The sequence below is a fragment of the Rhinoderma darwinii genome, chromosome 11 (genome assembly GCF_050947455.1).
Source record: "Rhinoderma darwinii isolate aRhiDar2 chromosome 11, aRhiDar2.hap1, whole genome shotgun sequence".
Taxonomy (NCBI): Eukaryota; Metazoa; Chordata; class Amphibia; order Anura; family Rhinodermatidae; genus Rhinoderma; species Rhinoderma darwinii.
Genome location: NC_134697.1, coordinates 95,219,651 through 95,235,208, shown reverse-complemented (window position 1 = coordinate 95,235,208; position 15,558 = coordinate 95,219,651).

Below are 15,558 nucleotides of genomic sequence, written 5' to 3'. Positions count from 1 at the left end.
TATGCACATTTTAAGATTTGGTTGTTATAATGTTATTATTTATTTTCTACCTTTTTTATTTTTTTTCTTTTTTTTTCTTTTTTAGCCTGTGAGGTTATTTTTTGGTTTATTTGTTTTACATGTATACCTGATTTTTTTTTAAATACAAAGTTTAACCAATTAATATTTATATTTACCATATCACGGCTAATAAACTTTAACCCCTTAAGGACGCAGCCTAGTTTGGGCCTTAAGGCTCAGAGCCCATTTTTCAAATATGACATATTTCACTTTATGTGGTAATAACGTCGGAATGCTTAAACCTACCCAAGCGATTCTGAGATTGTTTTCTCGTGACACATTGGGCTTCATGTTCGTGGTAAAATGTGGTCGATATATTCAGTGTTTATTGGTGAAAAATTGCAAAATGTAGAGAAAATTTTGAAAAAATTGCATTTTTCAGAATTTAAATGCATCTGCTTGTAAAACAGACGGTTATACCACCCAAAATAGTTACTAGTTCACATTTCCCATATGTCTACTTTAGATTGGCATCGTTTTTTGAACATTCTTTTATTTTTCTTGGACGTTACAAGGCTTAGAACATAAACAGCAATTTCTCATATTTTTAAGAAAATTTCAAAAGCCTTTTTTTTAAGGTACCTCTTGAGTTCTGAAGTGGCTTTGTGGGGCCTATGTATTAGAAACCCTGATAAAACACCCCATTTTAAAAACTAGACCCCTCAAAGTATTCAAAACAGCAGTTATAAAGTTTTTTAACCCTTCAGGCATTTCACAGGAATTAAAGCAAAGTGGAGGTGAAATTTGCAAATTTCATTTTTCTTGCTGAATTTCAATTTTATTCATTTTTTTTTCTGTAACACAGAAGGTTTTACCAGAGAAACACTACTAAATATGTATTGTCCAGATTCTGCAGTTTTTAGAAATGTCCCACATGTGGCCCTACTGCGCTCGTGGACTAAAACACAAGCCCTAGAAGCAAAGAAGCACCTAGTGCATTTTGAGTCCTCTTTTTTATTAGAATATATTTTAGGCAGCATGCCAGGTTTGAAGAGGTGTTGAGGTGCCAAAACAGTAGGAATCCCCCAATAGTGAGCCCATTTTGGAAACTACACCCCTCAAGGAATTCATTTAGGGTTGTTGTTACCATTTTGACCGCACAGTTTTTTCACAGCACGTATTTGAATTGGGCTCTGAAATGAAAAAAATGTCATTTTTTCCAATAAAATGTCATTTGTGATCAAAATTTCTTATTTTCACAGGGAACAAAATACCCCATTTTGTTGCCCAATTTGTCCTTAGTGTGGCAATACCCCATTTGTGGTGATAAACTGCCGTTTGGGCCCATGGGAGGGCTCAGAAGGAAAGGAGCGCTATATGTTTGTTGGAGTCCAGATTTTGTTGGATTGGTTTTCGGGTGCCATGTCGCATTTGCAGAGCCTCAGCGGTATCAAAGCAATGGAAACCCACCAAAAGTGACCCCATTTTGGAAACTACACCCCTCAAGGAATTCATTTATGGTTGTTGTTAGCATTTTGACCACACAGTTTTTTCACAGCACCTATTTCAATTGGGCTGTGACATTAAAAAAAATGACATTTTTTCCAATAAGATGTAATTTTTTACCAAAATTTCTTATTTTCACAGGGAACAAAATACTCAATTTTGTTGCCCAATTTGTCCTGAGTGCATCAATACCCCATTTGTGGCAATAAACTGCCGTTTGGGCCCATGGGAGGCCTCAGAAGGGAAGGAGCGCTGTGTGTTCTTTGGAGTACAGATTTTGCTGGTTTGGTTTTCGGGTGCCATGTCGCATTTGCAGAGCCCCAGAGTTATCAAAGCAATGGAAACCCACCAGAAGTGACCCCATTTTGGAAACTACACCCCTCAAGGAATTCATTTATGGGTAATGTGACCATTTAGACTCCATAGTTTCTTCACAGAACTTATTTGAATTGGGCTGGGAATTCAAAAAATATATATTTTTTCCAATAATATGTCAGTTTAGCTCAAAAATTCTTATTTTCACAAGAAATAAAATACTCCATTTTGTTGCCCAATTTATCCTGAGTGCGGCAATACCCCATTTGTGGTGATAAACTGCCGTTTGGGCCCATGGGAGGGCTCAGAAGGAAAGGAGCGCTGTGTGTTCTTTGGAGTACAGATTTTGCTGGATTGGTTTTCGGGTGCCATGTCGCATTTGCAGAGCCCCAGAGGTATCAAAGCAATAGAAACCAACCACAAATGACCCCATTTTGGAAACTACACCCCTCAAGGAATTCATTTATGGGTGTTGTGACCATTTTGACCCCATAGTTTTTTCACAGAACTTATTTGAATTGGGCTGGGAATGAAAACAAAATTATTTTTTTCAAATAATATGTAGTTTTGGCCGAAAATTTCTTATTTTCACAAGAAACAAAATACCCCATTCTGTTGCGCAATTTGTTCTGAGTGCCGCAATACCCCATTTGTTGCGAAAATCCACATAGGAGATAAACCCTATTCGTGTACCACGTGTGGGAAACAGTTCCTTTGTAAGGCTTATCTAGTCCAACATCACAAGGTGCACAAAGTGGAGAAGGGAACATGATCTACATAGAAAAAAGGAATAATACATGAATACAAAAAGCAATATAAAAGGAAGTTATTTTTTTCCATGGGTCATAATATTATCACCATGCATCTGTCTATGGAAATGGCTAGCATTAAAAAAAGATGGTCGCTGATGATGGTGGGTCCAGCGACTGGAAGTATTGCCCGGCCATAAGTTCTCTCTGCTTCAGCGTAAATTATTTTTTACATAACAACCGTTCGAATGAATGGCTGACCATGTAATACGTGGACGGCAGGGCCGCTCTTTCTTAAAGGGATTGCCCAGGATTCTAAAAACATGGCACAGGTTGTACGTGTTATTCTAGCTTAGCCCCATTCACTTCAGTAGAGCGGAGCTGCAATTACCAGATGCAACCCATGGACAGGTGTGGTGCTGTTTTTGGAAGAAAGCAGCCATGATTTTATACGCCTGAATAACCTCTTTAACTCTCAGTTCCAGCTCAAAGAGGGGGGTGCTGTGTGCCCCTCTATGACGTGCGCATGCCCTAACATGCCATGTAATATTACAATTCTTGTATACATGAGGATTAGGGTGAATAGATTACTAATGTAATAGTGATGTATAGTTGACTCTGTTCTACTGAAGGCGCCCCTTTTCTTTTTTTTTTTTTTCTATTTGAATGAGTACTACATGCTGAGTAGAAATGTTGAGACTGTAGAGTGTACTGGCTGCCAGTAGTGTAGTCCGTATGTGTGGTCTGTGTATATACATGGACATATAATACTGTCATGGTCTGTTGTAGATTCGGAGTCCAGTGGCTAAAACAATCTGTAATGAGGGTGGTAAGGCAGAGACGTGGTCCGGAAACAATCCACGTTCGGTACACAGATAAGCGGCAACAGTTTGTGACATAAGGCAGAGACGTGGTCAGGAAACAATCCACGTTCGGTACACAGATAAGCGGCAACAGTTTGTGACATAAGGCAGAGACGTGGTCAGGAAACAATCCACGTTCGGTACACAGATAAGCGGCAACAGTTTGTGAAGACAAGGCATAGACGTGGTCAGGAAACAATCCACGTTCGATACACAGATAGGCAGCAACAGTTTGTAACGTAAGGCAGCAATAAACTAGATTATAAGCAGGAAACTCAATAGTCTGGCAAAGAGGAAGTGCAAGGGCCAGACTTTCTATAGGAAACCGAGTGGATGAGACCAATCGAGGAAGGAATCCAGAGAACCTAGATAATAAATTCAACAGTGGAGCTGTCCAGCATAACCAGTGGCTCAATGAGAGGGGCTACTGACCATTACACTACATGCACAAATATATATGGTCCTCACAAAAGACACACATATATGGATCAATACACCTATATTATATTATGTGTTACAGGTGAGACTTTTTATTCTCTCTCGATCCAGCAGCCAGTCACATGACAAATCATCGTATGTGTCTGATCTAGGGTTTCTAAGGGCTCTTGCACATGACCGTGTGTGCCGCCCGAGTCCCGTCCGTGATCGGTGGAAAGATAGGAAATGTTCTATCTTTCCACCGATCAGAGAGTCGGGTCCGTTTTCACAAACCTGATTCACCCACTAAAGTAAATGAGTCCATGAAAACTATCGAGTTCTATTCGGATGCCGTGAAAAATGGCAGTGGCACTCGGTTGTGTGCGAGAGGGCGAAGTCTGAACTCAGGTGTTTACAGACATTAGGCACAGGGCAAACTAATATTTGATCCATTATTTCTTTGTAACAAAGTTATTAGGTGGCACAGATCTGTATATGGTACGAAGGGATCCTTCATAGGTGCGGATGAAAATTGAGAAAAACGGCATGCGCATCAAAAAAGCGTATATAGAAAAATTGTATTGCTGCTATTTTTCAATTAAAAACAACGGTATTGATATGGATTCGATATACGGAAGTGTGAAGGATACAACAGATTTAGTTTGATTTCCCACAATTTTATAATTTTTGTTTCTTTTGTATTTGATTTTTTTCTTTACATTTAATTTTAGAAATAAATCCATGAAATAAATGTAAAGAGAATAATCCTGTATTTTATATTGATTTTAAATTGAAATTCTAAAAGCATAAAGAGCAAAAAATAGTCCTAATACACAACAACCCCCCCCCCTGCCCCCAGAGAAAAAAATAAATAAATAATTTCGAGGGACAGCATGGTCTAGGCAGTGCCGGGGTTTTTATGATGCATCTTCTGTTTCCCCACTATTGATCCAGCATTGCTCACTTAATTTTTTTTGAATGCTCTTTGGTCTTCGTTGTTACGGATCTCCTCTAAATTTACTGTATGATGACCGGTGCTTGAATTACGGTCTTTTATCCGGAAAGCTGACCCTTTTTAATGAAGGCCAATTGTATCCCACCTTTTAAGGCAATATTTCATCTTTTCTAAACTTAGAGCTTCCATGGCATGAACTTATGCAACAGCATTTTCAGTTCATTTTTACTTAAAGCGACCCCCCCGGTCCCTGGACTACATTATAAATCTGATGGATATATGGAGTAATATTACCTGGTGCCCTCCAGTTGTGCCCTCTCTGCCGTGGATCCGCCGATCTTAGGGTCCCCTCTGTGCTGTCCTAAAACTGATGTAGCGCATCTTAGACTGAGAGTCTCAGACACTCCCACTGTTCTCCGATTGGCCAGAGGTGCTCTGCTCATTTGAGCAGTTCCGTCCAATCCGTGAACAGAGGGAGTGTCTTAGACTCAGTCCGAGAAGCACGGTGGCCATTTTGAGAACGCAGAGGGGACCTTGAAACAGCCAATCTACGGCAGAGGTGGCACCAGGTGGTATAACTCGATTTACCCCATCATATTTATAATTTTGTCCTGAGACCTGAGGGTCGTTTTATAGGGTAGCTATCATTTGAATTTTTTTTATATTGTATAGGGCCGGCGATTTCAAGAAATATTGCAATATACTTTATTAACCAGTTCAGCCTCCTTTCATTGTTAAACTTCCTGAACTACTACCCCTATCCTCCGCTACTGGATGTCGCTAGAGAAAAAATTTATTCAGCGCCGTACACACTTAACACTGCTCCTCTGTACGGGGGACGCTCCATGCTGCTGCTCCTGAAACACGATGTCTTAGTGTATCAGATATTTCTACAACGGACTGTTTCTGTCTATTCCTATTAACCAGCCTGTAAAGGATCTGCCAGGCACAGCTTCGGGGTTAACTCCCAGAACTAATCAGTCAGCACCTGAGAATACATCCCTGAGACTGACTCCTGCTTCCACCATTCAGGCTGGCAGGCTTAGGAGTGGGAGAGCCTATCGTAACCTGGCCAGAATCAGCTAGCTCCCGCCCTCGGTCTATTTAAGCCTGCACTTCCTGTCCCTCGGTGCTTGTGATTCTTTCCTTGTGGTTTCCTGGCCCAGCTACAGCTCCTTCTATTTATAGACCCTGGCTTACCGATTACTCTTCTGCTTTTCGTTTTGTACCTCGCACACTCCTGGCTTGACTCGGCTCGTTCACCACTCTGGTTGCTCACGGTGTTGCCGTGGGCAACGGCCCCTTTTTCTTGCTTGTGTTCCTTTGTATGTTTGTCGTGTTTGTCGTGCACTTACTGAGCGCAGGGACCGCCGCCCAGTTCTACCCCGTCGCCTAGGGCGGGTCGTTGCAGGGACAGAGTGGCGGGTAGATTAGGGCTCACTTGTCCGTCTCCCTACCCCCTGCCATTACACAGCTGCACTGATCTCTCCCTGCTAAATCAGTTTTTTTTGTGGCGGAGAAGCTGCGATTCTGCCGCAAAAATCGCAACTTAAGTTTATACTTACCCAGATCTCTCTGCATCCAGCCCGGCCTCCGGGGATGACGTTTCATCCCATGTGACTGCTGCAGCCAATCACAGGCTGCAGTGGACACATGGGATGAAACGTCTTCCCAGGAAGCTGAACTGCAGGACGTTAGAGGGACGTGTCGCCATAACTACGGGTAAGTATACGTTTTGTTTTTTTTTATCCTGCTATTTTCCGCCCGAAAAACGGCACCACAATTTGGTGCGTTTTTTCAGCCGGAATTCCCTGCGAGCTCCAGGGTGGATACGCTGTATACTTTTACGCACCTGTGTGAACATACGCTAATTGTAAAATAGCGCTGCTCAACCAAATAGTAACTACACTACAGGAAGACACAACTAGGGGCAACCAGGCACTGACAAGCAGATATAGGGTATTGGGGGGAGTAACTGAGGAAACTTTGCGAATTACTTATAATTGCAATTTTTTGTAACAAAAATTTTGGTTAAATGAGGATTAATTAAGATTGTGGTAATGGAACGGCACAACGCATAGAAAAACGACCTCCGGCGTTATTGTTTATTATCTGATTGGTCCTTTTTAAGAACATACTGGTTTACAATAAAAATACAGAATGAAACGGTCCGTGGACGTGTCATTTATAATCCCAAAAACTGAATTTGGAATAATTTTGATCTGAATTTGTTATGCGACATTATACTTTTTATTATCTTTATGCACATTTTAAGATTTGGTTGTTATAATGTTATTATTTATTTTCTACCTTTTTTATTTTTTTTCTTTTTTTTTCTTTTTTAGCCTGTGAGGTTATTTTTTGGTTTATTTGTTTTACATGTATACCTGATTTTTTTTTAAATACAAAGTTTAACCAATTAATATTTATATTTACCATATCACGGCTAATAAACTTTAACCCCTTAAGGACGCAGCCTAGTTTGGGCCTTAAGGCTCAGAGCCCATTTTTCAAATATGACATATTTCACTTTATGTGGTAATAACGTCGGAATGCTTAAACCTACCCAAGCGATTCTGAGATTGTTTTCTCGTGACACATTGGGCTTCATGTTCGTGGTAAAATGTGGTCGATATATTCAGTGTTTATTGGTGAAAAATTGCAAAATGTAGAGAAAATTTTGAAAAAATTGCATTTTTCAGAATTTAAATGCATCTGCTTGTAAAACAGACGGTTATACCACCCAAAATAGTTACTAGTTCACATTTCCCATATGTCTACTTTAGATTGGCATCGTTTTTTGAACATTCTTTTATTTTTCTTGGACGTTACAAGGCTTAGAACATAAACAGCAATTTCTCATATTTTTAAGAAAATTTCAAAAGCCTTTTTTTTAAGGTACCTCTTGAGTTCTGAAGTGGCTTTGTGGGGCCTATGTATTAGAAACCCTGATAAAACACCCCATTTTAAAAACTAGACCCCTCAAAGTATTCAAAACAGCAGTTATAAAGTTTTTTAACCCTTCAGGCATTTCACAGGAATTAAAGCAAAGTGGAGGTGAAATTTGCAAATTTCATTTTTCTTGCTGAATTTCAATTTTATTCATTTTTTTTTCTGTAACACAGAAGGTTTTACCAGAGAAACACTACTAAATATGTATTGTCCAGATTCTGCAGTTTTTAGAAATGTCCCACATGTGGCCCTACTGCGCTCGTGGACTAAAACACAAGCCCTAGAAGCAAAGAAGCACCTAGTGCATTTTGAGTCCTCTTTTTTATTAGAATATATTTTAGGCAGCATGCCAGGTTTGAAGAGGTGTTGAGGTGCCAAAACAGTAGGAATCCCCCAATAGTGAGCCCATTTTGGAAACTACACCCCTCAAGGAATTCATTTAGGGTTGTTGTTACCATTTTGACCGCACAGTTTTTTCACAGCACGTATTTGAATTGGGCTCTGAAATGAAAAAAATGTCATTTTTTCCAATAAAATGTCATTTGTGATCAAAATTTCTTATTTTCACAGGGAACAAAATACCCCATTTTGTTGCCCAATTTGTCCTTAGTGTGGCAATACCCCATTTGTGGTGATAAACTGCCGTTTGGGCCCATGGGAGGGCTCAGAAGGAAAGGAGCGCTATATGTTTGTTGGAGTCCAGATTTTGTTGGATTGGTTTTCGGGTGCCATGTCGCATTTGCAGAGCCTCAGCGGTATCAAAGCAATGGAAACCCACCAAAAGTGACCCCATTTTGGAAACTACACCCCTCAAGGAATTCATTTATGGTTGTTGTTAGCATTTTGACCACACAGTTTTTTCACAGCACCTATTTCAATTGGGCTGTGACATTAAAAAAAATGACATTTTTTCCAATAAGATGTAATTTTTTACCAAAATTTCTTATTTTCACAGGGAACAAAATACTCAATTTTGTTGCCCAATTTGTCCTGAGTGCATCAATACCCCATTTGTGGCAATAAACTGCCGTTTGGGCCCATGGGAGGCCTCAGAAGGGAAGGAGCGCTGTGTGTTCTTTGGAGTACAGATTTTGCTGGTTTGGTTTTCGGGTGCCATGTCGCATTTGCAGAGCCCCAGAGTTATCAAAGCAATGGAAACCCACCAGAAGTGACCCCATTTTGGAAACTACACCCCTCAAGGAATTCATTTATGGGTAATGTGACCATTTAGACTCCATAGTTTCTTCACAGAACTTATTTGAATTGGGCTGGGAATTCAAAAAATATATATTTTTTCCAATAATATGTCAGTTTAGCTCAAAAATTCTTATTTTCACAAGAAATAAAATACTCCATTTTGTTGCCCAATTTATCCTGAGTGCGGCAATACCCCATTTGTGGTGATAAACTGCCGTTTGGGCCCATGGGAGGGCTCAGAAGGAAAGGAGCGCTGTGTGTTCTTTGGAGTACAGATTTTGCTGGATTGGTTTTCGGGTGCCATGTCGCATTTGCAGAGCCCCAGAGGTATCAAAGCAATAGAAACCAACCACAAATGACCCCATTTTGGAAACTACACCCCTCAAGGAATTCATTTATGGGTGTTGTGACCATTTTGACCCCGTAGTTTTTTCACAGAACTTATTTGAATTGGGCTGGGAATGAAAACAAAATTATTTTTTTCAAATAATATGTAGTTTTGGCCGAAAATTTCTTATTTTCACAAGAAACAAAATACCCCATTCTGTTGCGCAATTTGTTCTGAGTGCCGCAATACCCCATTTGTTGTGATAAACTGCCGTTTGGGCCCATGGGAGGGCTCAGAAGGAAAGGACCACCATTTGGCCTACTGGGGATTTTCGAGTGCGAAGTCATGTATGCAGAAGCCCCTGAGGTACCAGTACAGTTGAAACCCGCAAGAAGTGACCCCGTTTTAAAAACTACACCCTTAAGGCATTCATATAGAGGTGTAGTGAGCATTTTGACCTGAGACCTACACCCCATAAACTGTAATGTGGGTTCTCCCGGGTATGGCAATACCCTACATGTGGCTGTTATCAGCTGCCTGGACACACAGCAGGGCCCAGAGGGGAAAGACGAGGGGGGATAAGCTGTGTGGAGTGCATCAGGGTAAGTAAAATTGGGGTAAATTATAAACCAAGGGATGGATGATAAATTTTAAAACACTTTCATACAGAGCTCTGGTTATTCGGGACACGTGTCACATTGATATATTGCGTCATGCATTATCGCCCTCTTATAGCAGACTTTGCACCTCTTTTGACTTTTTCCCTTCTTGCCAGTTTGGGGAACTTCCCCTGGAAAGTGTTGCCGCCCTGGTACGATGCGTGTGGCCCCGCTTCCAGAAGTACTGGGTGCCCCCCCTTCTTGGTCCCTAAAGATTAGGTTCTTGATAATCACCTCTTGAAATTCCAGGAAAGTTCCCGTCTGGCCTGCACATCGACGTAGCACGTACGCATTGTACAATGCCATCTGTATGATGTGCCCGGCCTGCTTCTTATACCTCACCGCATGGCGCTGTAGGGCTTCAGGGCTTGATCTTACAAGTCCATCCCTCCCATGTACCTATTGTAGTCCAGGATGCAGTCTGGTTTGGGGGTGGCCTTTCCTTCATATATCCTAAACCTGTAGGTATACCCGGATGCACTCTCACAGCTTATACATCTTCACGCCATACCTTGCCCTCTTACACGGCAGGTACTGGCGGAATTGAACCCTCCCTTTAAAATTTACCAGGGACTCATCAATAGAAATACACTTCTCGGGGTGTATGCTGGGGAAAACCGGGCACTGGAACGGTCTAATAGGGGTCTCCGTTTATACAAACGGTCAAAACTGGGGTCATCTCGGGGTGGACACGGCTCATTATCAGTATAATGTAAGAAGCAAAGTATTGCCTCATTTATTTATTTTTTTAGGTTCCAGTTCAGTTCTGAAGTTGCTTTGAGGGGCCCATATATTAGAAATCCCTATGAAATACCCCATTTTAGAAACTAGACCCCTCAAAGTATTCACAACAGCATTTAGAAAGTTTATGAACTCTTTAGGTGTTTCACAAAAATTTAGAGCAAAGTAGAGGTGAAATGTACATATTTTTTTTGTCAGAAAATCCTCTTTATACCATTTTTTTTATAACACAAAAGGATTTATCAGAGAAACGCAAATTAATACGTATTGCCCAGATTCTGCAGTTTTGAGAAATATCCCACATGTGGCCCTCGGGCGGTAATGGACTGAAGCACCGGCCTCAGAAGCAAAGGAGCACCTAGAGGATTTTGAAGCCTCTTTTTTATTAGGCACCATGTCCGGTTTGAAGAGGTCTTGTGGTGCCAAAACATTGGAAACCCCCCAAAAGTGACCCCAATTTGGAAACTAGACCCCTTGAGGAATCCATTGTAGTTTTCTTGGGGTGCATGCGGCTTTTTGATCAGTTTTTATTCTATTTTTAGGTGGCGTGGTGACTAAAAAACAGCAATTGTACGATTGTTTTTTTTTTCGTTTTTTTTTTACAGCGTTCACCGTGCGCTATAAATAAAATATTCACTTTATTCTGCGGGGCGATACGATTACGGCGATACCAGATGTTTATGGTTTTATTTTATGTCTTATGGCGTTTGCACAATAAAATACGTTTTGTAAACAATCATTCACTTTTTGTGTTACCTTATTCTAAGAGCCATAAAGTTTTTATTTTTCAATCAATAAAGCCGTGCGAGGACTTATTTTTTGCGTAACGAACTGTAGTTTTGATCAGTACCATTTTTAGGTACATGCGACTTTTTGATCTCTTTTTATTCCATTTTTTGGGTGGTGAAGTGACCAAACAATTGTGATTGTGGTACGGTTTATTATTATTTTATTTTACGGCGTTCACCGTGCGGGATAAATAATGAAATAATTTTGTAGTTCAGGCCGTTACGGACGCGGCGATACCAATTATGTCTAGTTTATTTGTTTGTTTATATTTTTTTATTAATAATAAAGGACTGATAAGGGAAAAGGGGGGATTTTTACTTTTATTACTTTTAAAACTTTTATTTTCTTATTTTTACACATCTTTTTTTAACTTTTTTTTCACTTTATTACTTTGTCCCACTAGGGGACATGAGGGCAGGAGGCCCTGATCGCTATTCTAATACACTGCACTACATGCGTAGTGCAGTGTATTAGAACTGTCAGCTACTCACTGACAGCAAGCATAGTGGGTCCGGACGTTGTCAGGACCCACTAGGCTTCCGTCTATGGCATAGCCGGACGCCATTGTTTGGTGTCCGGTTGCCATAGTCACCATCGCCGGCCGCTATCGCGTAGCAGGCCGGCGATGGCAGCTTAACCCATAAAAAGCCGCGATCTCTATAGAACGCGGCTTTTAAGGGGTTAATCAGCGGGGACACAGCGATCGGTCCCCGCTGTAGGAGCTGTGACAGCTGCTGAACAAGACAGCAGCGTCACAGCTCCTGTATGTGTCGGGAGGACGGCCGAAACGGCCGTTACTCCCGAGACGTACTATTACGGCATGGAGCGCTAACGATACAGCTGCCATGACGTAATAGTACGTCAAGGAGCGGGAAGGGGTTAAAATGTTTCATTACTTTAGTCGTCTTTTTTTAAAAAAAAATTGTAAATTATATAAGGCAATTTTACAAAAGAACCCGAAAAACTTACTTTCAAAGCCTCGTTACAGCGTGTAAAGAATTATCTAGATACATTGCCCTTGGCTTGGCTCACGTCTGGGTCGTGGCTTCCTTTCATAATAGACGCTACAAAGATGTGTGCCCTAAGAAACCTCATTGATCTATAAGGCCTCATGCACACGGCCATAGACGTTTCCACAGTCTTGCATGGACGGCTGCGGACAGTCACCCGCATTTGCAGGCCATTCTCCCATTATAAAGTATAGGAGCACGGTCCGTAAATTAAAAAAATAGGACATGTCCTATTTTTTGCGGGTCATTTCTATGGCCCAGACACTGACCCGTAAATATAAGGTGTCCGTTGGCCATAGAAATGAATGGATCCATATTTTGACCCGTAATCGCGGATAAAAATGACAGTCGTGTGCATGGGGCCTAATGCTGCACTGTTCTCGACATCAAATATGACTAAATTGCCAACGGAGGGTGTGACTGGAGCCTAAATAGGGAATTGAAGTTGCAATCATAGTTCTTTTGCAGAGTTAAATTAACACTAAATTCACACTGAGTTTTGTGGCGCTGATTTTGATGCGGAGACCGCGTCGGAATAAGTGCCAAAAACTGGCCGAAAGCAGCAATGGCAGAATTGCTATTTTTTTTCATTAACACCCTAAAAAGAGTTAATAAAAGTTAATCAATGAGCCATAGATACTGTAAAGTCCTGGCGAAAAGTTTTGAGACTCACGCAAATTTTTGGAGTTTGCTGCTTCAGTTTTCATAGTGGCAATTTGCATTAACTCTAGACTATTATGAAGACTGGTCAGATGAATTGGAATTAATTGTAAAGTCATTCCTTGCCATGAAAATTAACTTAATCACAAAAACCCAGTTTCCACTGCAATTCAGCCCTGCCACAAAATGACCTGCTGACATCATTTCAGTGATCTTCTCGTTATCTCAAGAGAAAATGTTAACGAGGACACGGCAGCTGATATCGCTCGCATGCTGATTGAATTATAAGCGCAGACTGGTTGCTTTAAAAGAGGGATTGGGCTTGAAATTATTGTCTTCTTCTGTTAACTATGGTTACCTCCAAGGAAACACGTGTAATCATCATTGCTTTGCATCAAAAGGTCATTACAGGCAAGGACATTGCTGCTTGTAAGATTACCCCCCAAATCAACCATTTATCAGATCATCAAGAACTTCAAGGAGAGACTTTCAATTTCTGTGAAGAAGGCTTCAGTGCGAGCCAAGGAAGTCCAGCAAGTGCCAGGACCATCTTCTAAAGAGGAATCCGCTACGGGATCGGTTCAACACGAATACAGAGCACGCTCAGGAATGGCAGCAGGCAGGTGTAAGTGCTTCTGTACACACATTGAGGCGAAGGCTTTTGGAGGCTGGCCTGGTGTCAAGAAGGGCAGCAAAGATTGCTGCCTAATTGTGTGTGCTGATACATTTACTAAGGTGCAACTGTCACATCATTAGTGAACCCTACATATACCACAGAAGTGAAGCTCAGTAGCTTCAGAACAACAACATGGCAATACACATTGTGTAAAGTAATTCATACAGAAGACGACAGTATCGTTACAAATTGATTTGGATAAGTTCAGTCTGGTTGTTTTGTGTGCTATCGCCGATTTGATTTGAGCAACATTGAATACAGAAAGGTTTAGACGCTAAAGTTATGAGCAGAAAGAAGTGTTGTTTATGTTATCGGGCTCAACGCAGAAATAACAAAGGGATTAATCCTCTTCATGGCAGACAAATCGTGTCTAGATTTCTAGAATTTATTCTTGTAATTCCTTCTTTTTTGATACCATTCCTGAGCTGGGAGACCGCTATGGGCAGCCCCTACATAAGCTAATTTCCTCTTGGGCTGGTGGGAGGAAACCAATGTGTCTCCAGCAGAGAAAAGCTTTCGGTAAAAAAAGTCTTATTTTAGACACGTTACATTGACGATATCCTGCTGTTATGGATGGGTACAAGGGATGAGTTTGATGACTTTTTGAGGCATCTTAACGATAAGTCAATAGGCCTGGGCTTTACCGCAGAGATTTGTCAAATATAATATATTTTTTGAATCTTAGAATTTTCATAGAGGAAAGAAAACTACTGTCCCCTCTATTATAAGGCTATGGCTACAAATAGTCTATTACACTAGAATAGCGACCATCTGCCAGCTTTGAGATGGGGAATACCGAAGTGGCAGTACCTAAGAGTAGAAACTATGTGAGTAAGAGAGACTTTCATCATCAAACTAGTTTGCTTCAAAATAGGTTCCGCACTAGAGAATACCCGGCTCCTGTTCTGAGAAATGCTTTTACCAATGCCATCGGCCAGGATAGACACCAGCTGCAAGTACCTAAACTAAGAGTTGGCTGAGTAGGTGAGAGATCTTGGAGATTTACTCAGCATCTAATATAGCCCGGCAGTCTGCAGCTGCCGGACTGACACCCTGCAATTTGAACACTTCATACTCTGTCTGGCAATACATGCAGATAGAGAAAAAATAGAGCGTGTGCTAAAGCAACATTGGCTACAATTTTTAATTGTTTGTGTTTACTTTTTTGTCCCTATGGACATCTTTAAATGAAATAATAAAAGTTACTTTTTAATTATATCAGTTAGCAGTTGGGAAATTGGTCTTCAGTGTGCCTCAGGCACATTTGTTTTGTTTTGTATTCACTACAGACCTGCCAACTGCTAGGGTCCCTTCAGTATCTATAGATCTTGGAGATAGTCCTCAGTGTTGAGATATTGCTCCACCAGGGTTTCAGTCACCATTGATCTCAATGGTGACGGAAACATCGCTAATGGTTTCCGTTCGTCACAATTCCGGCTGGTTTTCGGACGGAATCAATAGCGTAGTCGACTGCGCTAATGGTGACGGAAACGGAAGCTGTGCTGTCACTTTCACTTTCCGTTGCGGGGTTCACCCGACGGAAACCTCAGACGGAACCCCGGAACGGAAGCAAACGGTGATGTGAACAGGCCCTAACACAAAAGTTTTGTATTTTTTTAAGCTGGTTCACAAAAAAAAAAATTCAAAATTCTACTGGACCAACTGCCTATTTAGAGACCGGCAGCAGCTCCAGGAGCGACATCATAAGGGACACACTAGGCGGATATGCTGAGTAAAACTA